This window comes from Lagenorhynchus albirostris, chromosome 15 (assembly GCF_949774975.1).
Source record: "Lagenorhynchus albirostris chromosome 15, mLagAlb1.1, whole genome shotgun sequence".
Lineage (NCBI taxonomy): Eukaryota > Metazoa > Chordata > Mammalia > Artiodactyla > Delphinidae > Lagenorhynchus > Lagenorhynchus albirostris.
Window position 1 is genome coordinate 72,787,158 of NC_083109.1, and position 14,346 is coordinate 72,801,503.

The following is a 14,346-nucleotide window of genomic DNA, read 5'->3' on the forward strand; positions in this document are numbered from 1 at the left end:
TTCCTGGCTCTGTGGCTCTTCTTTGGTTTCCATCGCTGCCTCGTGGAGACAGTTGGTCCCTTTTCCCTCACCCTGCTTCCTAGATATGATCTCGGAGATCTAATTCCTTAGAGCAGAGGTTTGCAGCCTTAAGTAACCCCTGGGCAGCACTAAAATAGCCTGAAGGAGGGGCCAGCCGGCAGAGCCTAAAGAATAAGTGCTGAGGGACGGGGGAAGGGCTCGTAGACAAAACGGGGGAGATAGAGGCTCTCCAGAAACTGTGGCCCTGTGACATGCTGTCTAGAAGACAGTTGTTGAAATCTCCCAGTCTTGTTTATCCTTTACTAGTTGGAATCAAGAGTCCTCTCGCCTCAATTTTCCAATCCCCTGCCCTCGGCCCCAGCTTGAACAACGTTATAGGCTCTTCTAACTCTAAAGACGACCACAGAACACCTCCTGGGAGTACCGCTTCAGTTAGAGTTGGAAGGGGTCTTGGGAACTAGTCAGCACACCCCTTATTTTTCAGACGGGAAATCCCTGGGCTCTATCACCCCCCAGCCCCAGATCCCAGGCTTGGGAAACGAAGATTCCTGCCAGCCATCCCTGCCGCCCCAACTTTCTCCTGTCACTCCCCGGACTAGACCCCCTTTCACTACGACCTCCAGACCCTAGGCCTCCTTATTTTAGGGCTTTAGGGTGGAACAAGGGCCGGTCCAGGCTCTCGAGCTTTTAAAAAGTGAAGTGAAAGTATTAGGGGGAATGAGGAAGGGTCCGCTGTCTAGAAGACCCTTACCTAAAACCTCGGGGCGCGGAGGGAGGGGCGCGGGGCAGGAGGGGCGGGGCTCGGGGACAGGGCGCACCAATCAGATGCTGTGCTCGGCGTGCGCCGGGGGAGGGAATAGGGAGTTCTCCTAGTGACTCTGTCTACCGCGTTGGAGAGAGGATAGAGAAGGGGTGTTTTCTCATTCCAACCTACAGCGAGGCTTCATTTCGGATCTGTGCACTCCCACCTCCGACTTCTGGGTTTTGGGGCCTCTGTAGTCCAGTTCAAGGTCCAAAGGGAATGAGCTAGGTAACCCCAGCCATCCTTTCAAACTTGGGGTATGTGGAGGCCTCAGACCTTGCAAGAGAGTAGCGGCCTCCAGGTAACTAGGTAGCGAGCACCTCTACGGTGTGACTGGTGGCCCAGGCTGAGGCCAAGGCTTTCCCACTGCGCCCATCAGAAAGTCTCAGCCCTCAGTTAACGGGGACCCAGGGCCTGCTCAGGGGGGGATAGTAGTCAACAGCGTCACCTGTGCAAAAAGACCCGGACTGCTGCGCGTGGGTAGAGAGAGAGACAGAGGTACCACATGAAAAAAATATTAGATTAACCCCATTGCTGTTGGAAGCATAGCTGAAAAGTATGTTCAGAAGCCACTTCTTTCCGGTCTTTTTTTTTTTTCAATGATTTTGTGTGTGTGTGTGTGTGTGTGTGTGTGTGTGTGTGTGTGTGTGTGTGTGTTAGTTTCTGCTTTATAACAAAGTGAATCAGTTATACATATACATATGTTCCCATATCTCTTCCCTCTTGCGTCTCCTTTTCCTTTTTTATCCCCTGCTGCCCCCAAAAGCAAAGATTAATTTAAAGGCAAAGATGGAGTCCCTGTAAACTCACTTGTCCTCATTTACACCTTCCTTTTCTTTTGCAGTGCAGCAATTAAAAGTAAGTATAAAGCATGGTGATTTGGAGTTGCTTTGTGTGTGTCGGAATCACTGGTAAATTGTTGGCTGAGAGCAGTTCCTCCCCTCGCACTGTGAAAACACACTGAGTGCTTAAAGAGATTAGACCGAGAAATAATTTAATATCTTTTCTCTTAAAAAAAAAAAAAAAGAAGAAGAAGAAGCCATTTTGGCTCCATTAATGTAGGTAAACTTTCTATAAATTTGGAACTATCTAGCCTTGAAGCTGTAAGCCAACCGTTTCTCAACGTCTAAATTCCATTCCGACCATTCCATTAACTGTATGAAATTGAGAAGTTGCAAAACATTTTTTAGGCCAGAAATCTGTTAAATTGCACTGCATGTTCTTGAATTCCTACCATCCAAGCATCTGGCAGTAAATCTACAAAGAAGTAAAATGTGGAATATTTTGATTTTTCAGAGTTAGTGGCATGAATTATCTGGATCTGATGGTCCATAATAATACAATTAAAATTACTGGGCCAGTGAGTACCCCAAATCCATTACTGTTCCCACAGAAAAATTAACCAGAATCAGCAGGAAGAATAATGCTCCTTTTACTTTGACAGCAGTACTTGAATTAATACTAGAAATAAGATTGTAAACAAAAGGTGAAATATTACAGCCATAACCCTGCCCTTATCCTCACCCTGACATTGACTCTGCCCCTAGAGTTGTGAACTTGAACGTCACCTTTAATCTCACCCTGACTCTGACGCTTATCCGCTCTCACTTGACCTTGATTCTGACCATGACAAACACCCTTACCCTCCCACTGTCCCTGACCTTCACACTGACATTATCTCTCATTCTCTCACACTGATCCTGATGCTGAACTAGACCCTGAACTTTATCTGACCCTACTTTTCACCCTGACCCCGATTCTGACTTCTACTCTCACCCTGACTGACAGACATATCCTGTCCTAGACACTGACTCTGAAGTTGACTTTGACCCTGATACACATAAGTACCCTGCTCCTAAACCTGACTCTGACCCTCATGTCTGACTTATATTCTGACCCTTAACCTCACATAGTACATAACTCTGAGCCTCACCCTGACCCTGAAAGTTATAAGGACTCTCACCCTGACCCTCACCCTGAGTCTGCCCTTGATGCGCTAATCCTGACTGATTCTTAACCTCGCCCTGACCCTGAACTACTTACTCACACAGATCCTGACTATTACACTGGCATGACCCTCAACCTGACACTGACCCCAATTGTGACTTCATTATGGCCCTGCCCTACTCTGACGTTGATCCTACCCTGACCCTCACCACATCCCCGATTTTCACATTGCCATTGAATCTCTGTCACCCTGACCCTTACTTGACATTCACACTGAACTTGACTGTCACACTCATCCTCACCTGACCCTGACCTTGACCCTCAGTTTGACCTAAACACTGATTATAACCATCACTCTGACCCTGAAGTGTATACTCACTCTCACCTTGACTCTGACTCTCTCATTCTGACACCACCTCTATTCAATACCTGAATCTCACCTTTGTTACTCACTCTTACCTTGTGTCTGACTGTGACACTCACCTGACTTTGATCCTGATACTCATTTAAACACTCTGTCTCATTCTCACCCTGACTCTGATTCTGTACCTGACCCTGACTCTCACTCTCACCTTTACCTTCAATTTCATCTTTACCCTGCCCCTGCCCCTAACATTGATGCTAACCCTTCACCAGCACTCAACTTGACCCTCACCCTGGCCCTGAATCTCAGCCTCACCACAACTCTCATCATGACCATAAACTTGACCCTTACCTGACCCTGACCCTGACTCTTGTACTCACTCTCCATTTACCCTGACTTGACCATTACCTTCTCCCTGAGCCTGACCTCACTCTGACTCTTCAATGGCCCTTACACATACCTTCACTATGCCCTTGACACTGCCTTGAATCTGAAACTTATGCTTAACCTGAACCAGACTATCACCCTGACACTACCCTTCCCTCACCCTGGCCCCGGGTTGGCACCGCACCCTCATCCTGACCCTGATCCCGGTGCTGAAACTGACCTTGACCTCTTCCTGATCATGACTCTGAACATTTGCCTCACACCCCTGACTGTTCTTCCTGACTCTGACACTAACCCCCCTTCTGACCCTCACAATGACGCTCAATCTGACCTTGAGCGTGACCCTTACCTTCATCGAGACCCAGAAATTAGCATTGGCCTCACCCTGAACCTGACACTGATCTTTACCTTTAAATTTACCTGATTCTGACCTCTCTCCCTTTGCCTCCTGACCAACTGTGGTGCTTCTCCATGTGGCCTGTGTGGCATGACATGCCCCTCCTCTTGGGAGCTGTCACAAACTATCTTTTCAATGATAACTGTCTACTGATCTGTTGGCCTCCCCATATTTAAATAATAATAAAACCTACATTTAAAAACATGCTCATCCTCACCCTCTACATGACCATCTCCCCAAATAGATTCTGATGTCCTTGTTCCCCTGCGCCTTACCTGAACTTGACCCTCAAGCTGACTTTGACCTTACCCTGAGCCTGACCCTGGTGATCTTCCCACACCTTAATCCTGATTCTGAAGCTGACCCTGCCCCAGACACTATTGTCGTATTAACTCTGAACTTTTACTGACCCTCACTCTGACCCTGACCCTGAACCTAGCCTTTACTTTTACCATAAGCCTGATGCTCACTCCATACTTATCCGGACCCTGGTCCTCACCCTGCCCTCAGCCTTGTCTATTCCTTGATATGACCCTCACTCTGAGGCTGACCCTGAACTTAACACTTATCTTGCCGTTGACCCTGACATTGACCCTTGCCATAACCCTCATCTTGACCCTCACCCTGACCATAAATTTGATTTACTTACCCTCATGCTGAATCTGACCCTAGGGTGACTTTTGACTTAGATTCTCACCCTGACACCAAACGTGATACAGAGCTAATTCTGTCCCTGACACTGAGCATGACCTTCACCCTGAAGCTTACCCTAACTCTGACACTGATGCAATGTGGTCACCAATTTTGCTTATCATCATCACCCTAACCTGGAACCTGTCCCTCATGCTGACCTTGATCATCACGCAACCTGACTCTGATATCAACCTCACCTTGACCTACAACCTATCCTAATGCTAATCCCTCACTCTGACCCTTGCCCTCACTTCATTGCTAACCTTCACACTGACATTTAACCTGACTCTCTGACCTTATCCCAAAGTCCTCCTGAACCATGACCCTGACCCTGAACCTCATTCTCACACCCATCTTGACCCTAATTCTCACCTTGACTCTCACCCTGACACTATAACTGATGCTGCACCTCATCCTCATTCTGACCTTTACTTGATCCTCACACTCAGCTTACCATGATCCTGATCATGACTCTCAACCTTAATCTAACTCTGACCATCACCCTGACTTTGACCTTACCTCACCCTGTCCCTGTGACTCTCACCTTAACTCCCATCCTGACTCTGACCTTCAAGCTGACCCTGACCCTTGCACAGACTATGACTCTGAACCTAACATTGACGATGACTGGGATCCTGGTGCTCAGCCTGACTCTGGCCCTGGTGCTCACACAAATACGGATTCTGATTTTCACCCTCAAAATGACTCTGAACTTGTCCCACACACTGTCTCTGACCCTGATCATGACCATCACACTGACCCGGGCCCTTATGATGTTGACAATCAACCTGACCCTGACTGTGACCCTGACCCTGATCCTGAACCAAACCCTCACTCTACAATGAATCTCATCGTTATCTTGACCTTCACTTAATGCTTATCCTGACCCTGAGACTCACAGCCACCCTAATCTTGACCATGACCCTTACCCTTAGCTCTGTTCTAACACTACCCAGACCCTGATAATCATCAAGACCAAGCTATCCCTCAGCAGGTGAATGGATAAATAAACTATTATATCCATATAATGGAATATTGTTTGGTGGTTTAAAGAAAATGAGCTGTCAAACCATGAAAATACATGGCAGAACCGTAAATATGTATTGCTAAGTGAAAGAAGCCAATCTGAAAAGGCTACATACTGCATGAGTCTAATTATGTGACATTCTGGGAAAGGTAAAACTATAGAGACAGTAGAAAGGTCTGTGGTTGTCAGGAAGGAAATGAGAGTCAAAGAGGGTTAACTAGATGAAGCACAGGGGATATTTTTTTAGGGTGATAAACCTATTCTGTATGCTACTGTTATGATGAAGACATTATGCATTTTTTGAAAATTCATAGAACTTTACAGCATGAAGAGTGAAACTTAAGTATGCAAATTTAAAGAAAAATAATTTGGCTATGTTTGAAGGATCCCAGGAGGGAATGCAGAATGTGACATGAGAGTCAAACTATTACAAATGTACAAGACAACCTCACTTCAGGGATGGGGGAATGAAATGTACTAACCTAAGTGACTTTGGAAATGATGGAATTGATAAGGCAGAGCCAGAAATAACTGCACACAAACACTGTGCTCTAGTTGATAAAGTTATTTCTCACAGATGTACTAGTTAATAATTCTGATACTGCTGTACATACACATTAGAATTGAACAATGAAGTAAATAGACTGTGGATGATGGGAGCTGGGTTTCTCAATGTTGGAGTGGGAATTTAGGGATAAGCAAGGGGGAAAGTTAGAATAATCTATGTAGTTGCTTAGAGTTAGAAATATCAGCAGGGATAGACTTGTAGGAGTGATATCAGCATATGGCCAGTGGGGTAAGTTGCTCCTCTTTTCCCTCCCACTTTTTAAACAACTAATTAGACATCCATAACTGAACAAAAGTGCCTCTGCACATTACATCAAGGAAGCCAGGAGGTTTCTAGCCCATCTGTGTCCCTGAAAATAAGTAAACAAGACCTCAGTAAGGGCTGTAGATCCAAGGGAGTCAGCAAACCTGCTCCACCCCCACTAGTCACAGCGGGGCAGGGGATGGAGGGGAGGAGAGCCTGGAGATTGCCAAACTGGGAAGAGACCGAGAGACCCTCTAGAGAGAGAGAATTTGTGGAAGTCCAGCCTGCCTGAGGGGGATTTTAGCATGCCATTGGAACAAGGTGAGGATGAGTTTGGAGGGGAGAGGGAGAAACTCGCCAAGGTGGCCCATCTCCCCAGGGTGACACTAACAAGGGACTGAGCTTTTGGCAGCAGTGGTGGTGACTCCTCCAAAAGAGGAGGTGGGAAGCCATGACCCCTCCCATGGAGCTGGTGGAAAGCGGAAGTGATGAGTGACTGGCCTACTATCCCAGTTATGCGAATTGCAACTGGAGAAACCCATTTCTCTCCAGCAGCAACCGGATTCCTGAGGAGGGACCTCCGTGACTGAGGGGAGAGGGGATGAAGGGAAGGAAAGAGATAAGAATATCAAGGAGCATTAAAGGTCCGTTTCCTGCTATCTGCTTCAGGACTTCAGCAGGAAGTCTGCCCACAAACCTGCTGGAGAACCTTACTCGAGGAGACACCCACCAACTGTGGGCACTCCAAGAACCCCAAGTGCTAAACCCATACCTCCTTCTACTCTGCTATCGCCTCCCAAGTGCATCTGCCAGAGTGAGCCCTAGTTGACACAGAGGGTGCTCAGATAACAGGCCAAGGTTTGGGGGGTGGGGGGGAGTGCAAGGGAGAAAATACAAACTTGAGCTATAGCACCACCTTCTGGAGTACAAAAGAAAGGATTCTAATAGCCGGCCTGGTGAATTGTAAGAGCCAAAGAAGACATAAAAGCTTATTTAGTTAAGGTTTCTGCTACTTTTAATGTGAAAGCAGAAGTGTGTACCTATAAACACTATTTTAAAATCAAAAAAGGGCTTCTCTGGTGGCGCAGTGGTTGAGAGTCCGCCTGCCGATGCAGGGGACACGGGTTCGTGCCCTGGTCTGGGAAGATCCCACATGCCAAGGAGCGGCTGGGCCCATGAGCCATGGCCGCTGAGCCTGCGCGTCCAGAGCCTGTGCTCCGCAGCGGGAGAGGCCACAACAGTGAGAGGCCCGCGTACCGAAAAAAAAAAAAAAAAATCAAAGAAATACGATGGACCTAGAGATTATCATACTAAGTGAAGTAAGTCAGACAGAGAAAGACAAGTATTATGATATCACTTATATGTGGAATCTAAAAAATAGTACAAGTGAACTTATTTACAAAACAGAAACAGACTCACAGACATAGAAAACAAACTTATGGTTACCCAAGGGGATGCAGGGGGAGGGATAAATTGGGAGTATGGGATTAACAGATGCACACTACCATATATAAAATAGATAAACAACAGGGCTTCCCTGGTGGCGCAGTGGTTGAGAGTCCGCCTGCCAGTGCGGGGGACAGGGGTTCGTGTCCCGGCCCGGGAAGATCCCACATGCCGCGGAGCGGCTGGGCCCGTGAGCCATGGCCGCTGAGCCTGAGCGTCCGGAGCCTGTGCTCTGCAAGGGGTGAGGCCACAGCAGTGAGAGGCCCGCGTACCGCAAAAAAAAAAAAAAAAAAAAAAAAAGATAAACAACAAAGTTTTACTGCATAGCACATACAGTATATTGAACTATATTCAATATCTTGTAACAACATATAATGGAAAAGAATTTTAAAAGAATATAGATATCTACACATGTATAACCGAATCAATTTGCTATATACCTGAAACCAACAAAAAATCAAGGAAATAGGCCATCATAAAAAGAAAATGATAATTTTCCAGCAGCTGAACACAAAGGCATGGAATATTGCAATCTAACTGATCAAGAATCCAAAATCTCTGTTACGAAGACATTCAATGAGCGACAAGAAAACTCAGAAGGACAATTCAATGAACACAGGAATAAAATTAATGAACAGAAAGAGTTCTTTACAAAAGAAATTGAAATTATTAAAAACTTGGATAAATGTATTTGATAATCATTATGCCAGTGAATCTGGTAGACAGTGTGGACATGGGCTTGAATAAGAGAACAGAATCTTAACGAGGAAAATCAAACCCTATGACCATGAGACACTAGCATTTCAAAGTCTATGTTTTCAGGGAGAACAAATAAGTCAGTGATATACAATGAATATTGGGCATAAAAGTGAAAAAGTGTAGTCTCAGATTTTTCTGTGTTATAAAATTATATAAATTGTCTTGGTTGCCAAGTTTAGTTTCTCCATAGGAGTTGTGTAACTCATGGCTATTCTTTTAGTAAAATCAAACAAAAATTAGTGTGATCTACATCACTTGAGAATAAATTATTTTTAAGAAATCTAAGTAGTCCCATGAAATAAATGAGAATTGCCAAATATTTTAAGTCCAAGGTTGGGAATAAATTTGAGAGAATATGAGAATGACAAAGGGGAAATAACCCTGTTCATTGTCAGGGCAGGAAGCTTAATAAAGTGAGCTGTATAAATTGTAGAGAGAAGTTGAAATCAAAGAAATAGAAACTCTAGCAATAAAAAAGTAGCAAGTCCTACTTCCACACTCTGATAAAATAATTGGAAATTCTGGCTCACAGGCTTTGATCCTTGCAATCATGCGTACTTCTTCAGCCCTAGGACAACTGGTCTTTTATAGTTTCCTTCCCAAAGAGTCTTTTCAAAGCTGTTTGTATATGTCTTTGTTCTTCAAACTGTAGATGAAGGGGTTCAGCATGGACATGACCACAGTTTACATCAGCAAGGCTGTTGCACTTGAATGTGAGCTGTGTGGAGAAGCAGAGCTTAAGTACATTCATAGACACATACAGTAAAAAAAGGAGACAACTGAGAGGTAAGATGGACAGATGGACAAGGCTTTATGCTTTCCCTGAAATGATGAGATTCCGTGTATGGAGGAAACTCTTTTAGAATATAAGTAAAGAACCTCAGCCACGGGAACACCGCCCAGCAGTGCAGCTGCAAAATGTATCATCACGTTATTAAGAAAGCTGACAGAACAAGCAAGTTGACCACTTGACTGAGCTACAGAAAAAGTGGGGATATCCAAGTCTGCATAGAAGGACAGCCCTAACACTACCAAGCTCTGTAGCAAGGAATTCATGGCACTCATGACCCAGGACACAAGAACCATCAGTCCCCAGAGCTGGAGGTTCATGGTGATGGTGTAGCGTAGCGGGTGAGAGATGGTTACAAAGTGCTCATAGGCCACCACAACCAGGAGAAAGTTGTCCAATCCTGCAAACAGTGGGAAACAATATATCTTCCTGCTGCAGATTTCAAGGGTTATAATTTTGCTGTGTGTCTGGATGTTCTGCATCATCTTTGGGATCCTGGTGGAGGTGAAACAGAAATGTGCAAAGGACACGTTGAAGAAGGACAGGTTGGTTGGGTGTGTGGAGGTGGAAGTCTAAGCTGATGGCCAGGATGATGAGCAGGTTTTCAGACACAGTGATCATGTACATGGAGAGGAAAAGCCAAAATGTGAGGGGCTGGAATTCTGGTTACTCTAAAAATCATAGAAGAAATTCTACAATTCCTGTAAGGTTCCCTGGTTCCATGTAGTGTAAGTGACTACGAGAAGTGAGAAAAACATCAGTAACATGTTTAATTTTCACCTACATTTACATTTTGCAGTCAAGAAATTGATTAATTTCAACAAATTGTCTACGGATCTTGTCCCCTCTCTAGGATTCCTTGTACCATCTCTGTTTATGAATTTTTGTCCTACTTTCAGCTTTTTCCCAAGACGTTAGGTGTCTTACAATTTTTATGTGAAATTCTTTCATGCATTTCATGCATTTGAGGAATATTAATTGAGTGATAACTCAATTTTCCAATAACTATCTAAGCCATGAATATAGGGCACTGAAAAACAAAACTCTCTACAATCCAATGATAGAGAAAGAATATAAGAAAATAAAAAATCATGTAACATGTCAAATGGTGAGCAGCGCTGTGATGAAAAATAATCAGTCATAAAGGAGACAGTAGGCAGGGAGTGTGATTTTTTTTACTGAGTGTTTAGGTAACACCGGCAAACAAGGTGACATTTGAACACAGATTGCAAGGAAGACAGGGTTGGACCCAGGAAGTTATCTGAAGTGTGTGCCTAAGTGCAGGAATGGCCAGTGCAATTGCTCCAAGAAACGTGCTTGTTTCAGAAAAATCAAGGCTCCAAAGGAACCAGGTATGTCAGAGAGGTATGAGCAAGAAGGAGCATGATAGAAACAGTGTCAGAAAAATTTGAGGAACCAGGTGGTTTCCCTGCTGCTGCTGAAGCTAAGCTAGACAAGGTCCCTCATCCACTCCATGTTCCTCTTCCACATTATTAATTTTGTTGCAAGGACATCCTCTAAATTGATTGCCTCCTTAGTACCATCTGTTAGTTTATTTCTGGTCTCTGTAATGTAAAAGTCACCTTGAAATTATGAGGCCACGTACCCTGCCTTTAGGAATGTTCTCACTTCACAAGGTACACAAACACCCAAACACACACATACACACACGCACACAGAGATTGGACCATGGTCTCCTAGGCTGTTGCTACCATACCTTTCCCATTCCCAGCCTCACTGATTAGGCTAGGAGTAAATACAACTCACATCAGCCACAGATATTATCTTGCCTCTAAAGAATGTAGAAATGGTACCCAGAATTCCCAATTTAAAAGCATCTTATGACAAATAAATCTGGGCCTCCATATTAGTATGGCCATTTTCTGTCATGTACTAAAATTACATAACTAAATATATATATAACAGCTTATAGTTATAATGATGGATATCATTATCATAATTATATCATTATCAATTTGATGTTTCTCGGTGGGGACAGGTGGTAGAAATTCTTTTTCTTTTTTTTTTTTTTTTGCGGTACACGGGCCTCTCACTGCTGTGGCCTCTCCGGTTGTGGAGCACAGGCTCCGGACGCGCAGGCTCAGCGGCCATGGCTCACGGGCCCAGCCGCTCCGCGGCACGCGGCATCCTCCCAGACCGGGGCATGAACCCGCGTCCCCTGCATCGGCAGGCGGACTCTCAACCACTGCGCCACCAGGGAAGCCCACCATTAATTATTTATGTATTCAAATATTCCACTCTTGCCACATCTATTCAACATAGTATTGGAAGTCCTAGCCAGAGCAGTCAGGCAACAAAAAGTAATAAAAGGCATCCAAATTGAAAAGGAAGAAGTAAAACTGTCACTATTTGCATATGAAATGGTATTATATATAAAAAAACCCTAAAGACTCCACCAAAACCTGTTAAAACTAATAAATGAATTCAGTAAAGTTGTGGGATACAAAATCAATATACAGAAATCTGTTGCTTTTCTATACACTAATAACATATGAGAAAGAGAAATTCAGAAAACAATTCTATTTACATTTCATCAAAAAGGTAACATACCTAGAAATAAATTTATTCAAGGAGGTAAAAGGCCTTTACAGTAAAAACTTTAAGACATTGATATAGAAATTGAAAAAGATACAAATAAATGGAAAGAAATTCCGTCCTCATGGATTGGAAGACTTAGCATTGTTTAAATATCCATACTAGCAAAAGCAATCTACAGATTTAATGCAATCTCTATCAAAATTCCAATGGTATTTTTCACAGAAATTGAGCTAAGAATCCTAAAATTTGTATGGAAACACAAAAGATCCCAAATAGTCAAAGCGATCTGAAGTAAGATAAAGAAAGCTGGAGACATCACACTCCCTGATTTCACACTATATTACAAACTATATTACAAAACAGTATGGTACGGGCATAAAAACAGGCACATAGATCAATGAAATGGAATAGAAATCCCTGAAATAAACCCATGCATATATGTCAATTAACTTATGACAAAGGAGCCAAGAATATACAATGGGGAAAGGGCAGTTTCTTCAATAAATCATGTTGGGAAAATTGGACAGCCAGGGACTTCCCCTGTAGTACAGTGGTTAAGAATCTGCCTGCCAATGCAGGGGACACGGGTTCTATCCCTGGTCCGGGAAGATCCCACATGCTGGGGAACAACTAAGCCCGTGTGCCACAACTACTGAGCCTGTGCTCTAGAGCCTGTGAGCCACAACTACTGAGCCCATGTGCCACAACTACTGAAGCACATGACTAGAGCCTGTGCTCCACAACAAGAGAAGCCACCGCAATGAGAAGCCCACACACCGCAACAAAGAGCAGCCCCCGCTAGCCACAACTAGAGAAAGACCACGCACAGCAACGAAGACCCAACGCAGCCCAAAATATATTAATTAATTAATTAATTAAAAAAATTGGACAGCCATATGCAAAAGAATGAACCTGGACACCTACCTTACACAATACACTAATCCCACTCAAAATGGATAAAGACTTGAATGTAAGACCTGAAACCAAAGAACTCCTAGGAGGAAACAAAGGCAGTAAGCTCTTTGACATCAGTCGTGGTGGTGATTTTTTGGATTTGACACCAAAAGAAACGTAACAAAAGCAAAAATAAACAAGTGGGCCAACATCAAACTAAAAGGCTTCTGCACAGCAAAGGAAACCATCAACAAAATGAAAGACATCCTACTGAATGGATGAAAATATTTGCAAATTGTGTATCTGATAAAGGGCTAATATCCAAAATACATAAAGAACTCATACAACTCCATATTAAAAACAAAAGAAAACAAAAAACCAATCCTATTAAGAAATGGACAGAGAAACTGAACTGACAGTTTTCCAAAGAAAACATACAAATGGCCAACAAGCACATGAAAAAGTGCTCAATATCACTAATCATAAGGGAAATGCAAATCAAAATCACAATGAGATATCACTTCATGCCTGTGAAAATGTCTGTCATCCCAAAGAGAAGAGATACCAAGTGTTAGTGAAGATGGAACTCTTGTGTATTGTTGCTGGGAATGGAGGTTTGTATAGCTACTATGGAGAAAAAAAAATGGATGTTTCTCAAAAAATTAAAATTAGAACGACCATGTGACCCAGCAACCATACTTCTGGGTATATATTCCCATGTTAGTTGCAGCATTATTCACGATAGCAAGATATAAATACAACTTCAGGGTATGTCAATTGATGAATGAATAAATAAGTGTGGAATACTATTCAACCACAAGAAAGAAGGAAATCCTGCCATTTGCAACAATTTGGATGAAACTTGAGGACATTATGCTAAGTGAAATAAGTCAGACAGAAAGGTAAATACTTTATGACATCACTTATATGTGGAATCTAAAAATGCCAAATTCAAGAAACAGAGAATGGTGGTTACCAGAAGCCAGGGTTGGGGAAAATGGGGAATTATCAGTCAAAGGGTACAAACTTTTAACTATAAAGTTAACAAGTTTTGTACAGTAATCTAATGTACAGCATGGTGATTACAGTTGATAATACCATATTATATACTTGAATGTTGCTAAGAAAATAGGTCTTAAATGTTCTCATCACAAAGAAATGGTAACTACCTGACAGTAAGAAGGTGTGTTAGCTAATGCTATGTTGGTAATAATTTTGCAATATATAAATGTATCAAATCAACATATTGTACATCTTAAACTTATACAATGTTCTATGTCAATTATATCTCAATAAAACTGGAAACAAATGACAGATTGAACTGTATCTATTTCTAACATTGAGAATGAGATAATGAAGCCCCCTGTCACCACTTCTACTCAACATTGTACTAAAAGTCATAGTCAATTAAGTAAGGCAAGAAAATAAAAGACATAAAATTTGGAAAAG

The 14,346-nt window shown here is 43.1% G+C and overlaps 1 pseudogene; it reads right to left on the bottom strand.

The window, feature by feature from the left end:
* Positions 1-9,266: 9,266 nt before the first annotated feature.
* LOC132504843 (olfactory receptor 7A5-like) lies at positions 9,267-10,176 on the bottom strand (annotated as a pseudogene).
* Between the last annotated feature and the right edge of the window lie 4,170 nt (positions 10,177-14,346).